The sequence below is a fragment of the Aquila chrysaetos genome, chromosome 22, assembly GCF_900496995.4.
Source record: "Aquila chrysaetos chrysaetos chromosome 22, bAquChr1.4, whole genome shotgun sequence".
NCBI lineage: Eukaryota > Metazoa > Chordata > Aves > Accipitriformes > Accipitridae > Aquila > Aquila chrysaetos.
In genome coordinates, this window is record NC_044025.1 from 18035988 (window position 1) to 18040007 (window position 4020).

Consider the following 4020-nt stretch of genomic DNA (forward strand, 5'->3'; position numbering starts at 1 on the left):
AATTGCACCAGGACAGAGACGTGCCTGAGCCAACTCACAACAATTCTGTAAAGAATTTTTCAGTATTGTGAATGGCGGCATCCAACAAACAGACCCTTCTTGTCACCTTCCTTTCCAGGAGGTAATAACTGATCCTTAGGAAAGTTATTCTACCTTAGCAAGAGGATGCCTTCATGCGGCACAGTGTGCTGCATGACTCACTGGACACGATACCCGTCTGCTCTCGCACCAAACGACTTCTCCTAGGAAAAGTGCTGAGCTTTTGCAAAGTATTTAATCATAAAAAAAAATTAAGAAACAGTAAGGCATCATTCATTGTTGGAAAGAAAGTCCCCCTAAATATTTTTCTTTGGGGAATTTACAGATTTCTGCAAAATCTCTCAAATGTGTCTCTGAAAAGGACTTGGAAGAAAAAAAAAAAAAATGCAAGAGTTGCCTGATCCACAGCTGGATGCCTCCAATGCAGATTGCTCCTTTGAGCCTATCTTTCACCAGCACTAATATTACCCTTAGTTTTTCTTTCTGCTCCTCCTGAGACAACAGCTAACAGGTGCAATGACTTCCAATAAATCACATGCAGAAGCAAGAATGTGTGTACAGCAGAAAAGCAGGGAGTACAATTTCTTCCAGTGATGGCACGTGGGTGGCTTCACCCCTGCCTTCGGGTTTGACTTTCAGGGGTCACCCTTCTGCAGCACATCTGGCTGCGATGCCTTGGCTTCATTCAAGCCTCTGCCTGGCCTCTGACACACACGAAGGCTTTTGCCTTTCCACTTTTCACGTAACGAGGCACAGGGAGCTGCCATCACCCACCTCGCAGCCCTCCCAGCCTGACTCCCCTCCCAAGCCCCAGCACTTGGGGCAGGTCAACTCCCAATCTCCTTCATAAGCCAAGCAAAGAGTGCTCCGAGATTTCCATGATGCTGGAAGAGCACGTGTTTTCCACTACGGCGCTGCATGTGAGATCTCTCCTGGGACAAAGCACAGCCCTGCTTTTTCTCTTGCTTTAAATATATTTGCAGAAGGCCACTGGAAAGTAAAAGAATTTTCTAGAAAAGCATCTCTGGCTCTTGTCTTAAGATGTAAATGAGAAAAACCACCACATTAAGCTTCCCAAAATGCAGTATTTCACATTTGAGATTTGCTTTTCCAGGCCTTCAGAGGTGCTGCTTTCTTTTTACTGCTCCAACCCAGGAGAGCACTGGTGCTCAGCCGGCACAGGAGCTACCCACCAGCATCAACCCAACCATGGTCACTAGGCGTCGGTGGGATTTCAGGACTTAGAGCATACACTTAGAAGCTGTATTTTTCCTAAATGGATTTCTGCATACATTTAATTATTTTGTTGAACTGCAGCCACTGCAAGTGAAGGAATCGTTATTCTAAAAGAGTAAACAAGGGCGGCTGCACATTCCTGCAAATTTTCAATAGAAAAACACTCTTGACTCCAAAGGAGGAAAAAAGCAATATTCTCCTCCAAAAGGCTTTGCTCTCAGTTTGGCTCTTTTTGCCCCAGCCCTGAAGACATTTCCTGCAGAGGACAGGAGCTCGTGGTGGCATGCACCCACACACTCTTGGTTTCAGGTGGAAATCCTCTGACAACGTGAAAAACCAAAAACCACTGGTGCAATATGGTTATGTGCTGAACACCTCGGTGGTATTTGCCACAAGAAGGCTAATCCTAAACGCTGCTTGTCCCAAGGCTGCCCCAGGTTCTCCGCAGCCGCAGCAGCCCAGACCCTCACGCAGCAGCACCTTAATCAGGTTTTGCTCCTTCCTCAACCCCAGCGTGTTGCTGTCTGGAGACTCCTGGAGCTGCGGGGTGGGATGGGATGGGTACCCAGGGGAGCCCCAGCTTCTCCATCCCACCACAGCCCTCGGCTGGGACATCCCTCAGGTTCCCACATCCAGCCGGGCTCGCGGGAGCTCTCAGCCCCTCGGCCAGCACTTCCCCACGGGAGTTATGTTTCTCCTCAGCAACAGCAACTTCCTTCTTCCTTTCACTTCCACCTTCTGTCACATAAAAAAACCCTTAAAAAATATTTCTTTAGAAAGTGACAGACAACTTTTATATTCCCATCATCTCAGCACTCCTCATTTCCCCATCTTTCAGCTGCTCTCCTCTTGCTTCCTCTGTTTGCTCCCCTTGAAAGCTGAAGCATAACATCTCGCTCCCCTCGGTGGGATGACTGCCAGCACCCACGCTCGCTCACTTCACAGGAGTAAGGTCCAGAAATGAATATCCAGGGGGGGAAAACATCCCCAAAGTGTCACTGAATCAAAGCGAGAGATGCAGTCCCTGCTGATCAACTAAAGCAGCTCAACCATTGCCGTTAATCTAAGCCATCTGGGTAACCCTCCCTGAGCACGGTATGGTGAGAAACCAACTTGGAGCAGGGAAAGGGAGGGAATTAAGTCATCTCAAGAGCTTCCACCAACATGAACTGTCATCTGGAGACACCAAAGCCCTGGGGAACTTCCAAGCAGAGAGCCCATGGGAAGGCGCTCTGGGATGGCTTCCTCGGATGTGGGATCCTGGGGAAATTAGAGAGGCAACAGAACAGGGACACCAGCCCTGCATCCGCAGCACTGCGGGGAGCTGCTGCTGGCACCCCACAGCACCTCGGAGGATGGAGCAGGCAGCAGGAGGAGCGAGGGAGGGAGCACTGCCAGAAAGCCAGGGAGGATAAGCAATGGGATAAAGCAAAAAGGGAATTGGATTGAGAGGCTAACACTCCTCTATCTGCTGGGACTCGTAAACCTGGCGTCCCCATCAAAGCAAGCCTGGCAAAGTCAGGCCATATGCAAAACGCAAAGGAGATCATCGCTGCGTCACCACCAGCACCTGCCCATAAACCACACAGTGGAAAGCCAGGCTGTATTCCCAGGGGATGAAACCGGCTCTGTCAACAGATGGGACTTCTTGTAGTTACTAAGCACATCTAAGCAAAGTTTCCCCTACTCCCATCTAAAACTGTTTCATTTTGCAAAGAAACAGTCACCTGGACAGACACCAAGAAGGTACCAGCAAGGGGCACTCACCTAGATGAGGATCAGATCTACTGTCCACCTTCCCAAGTTGTGAAGGACTTTCTATCACTTAGTCATGAAGCATCAAGGAGGACAAAAAAAAAAAAAAAAAAAGCAAAGCAAAACAAAAAAGGCAGGCCTCTGCCCTTGCAATTACATGTGCTACTACTGAGCAAGATGCAAGGGGGTTCTTCCTCTCTCTCAGGCTTTTGTAGGAGGTACTAATTAATTATTCTAATTACAAAAAGCTGAGCCCCCCCCCAGGAGCCAGTCCCCTGAGACAACTCCTCTTCCTTGGGCTGCTGGCAGTAGGTGGCTCAAAGGGCTCCCCATCACCACTCCAGCCTTAAATAACAGGACTGCATCATGCCAGAAAAATAAAAAGATGAGATGGGAGGTTGGGGAATGGAAATAAAAGAAGAGCTTGATTATTTTTCGCACATTTCTGTTATGCAGATGGCTCAGAGCATACGGGATTTCAATTTGGGCTTTCAACAGAAGAAAAACTACCAGCATATTTCTCAGCCAGAGCAACCAAAACAACTGGGGTTTTTTGTATTCTGCACTTGAGACACTTTTTTTTTTTTTTTTTGCCTCATAATTCTGGGTGCCACCAAGGTAATAACTGCCCAGGGAGTGAGTATAAAGCCCTGATGGGGTGCATAAGTGCTGTCAGCATCATGGCATGGAGCGCTGAGCTCCAGCTGTCGGCGAAGGTGGCGGAGCATCCAGCTGGAAGGATGCGCATGGCTGCCCTGTGCTCCCTGAAGTGCCTGACAGTGACTGCTCAGGAAAGCACCGCCGAAAAATTATGACAGGCCAGGCTCAGAGAGGAGAAATGCTTTGCCATTCCACTCTAGTAACTATTAGACCTCTTAATACTGATCCGGCCAAATCTGACCTCCCTCCATCCCAGTGCTCAGGTGGTTAAACTGTGCCATCAGGCAATTCAAACCAAACAAAAACCCAAACAAGCATTATCATCACTTG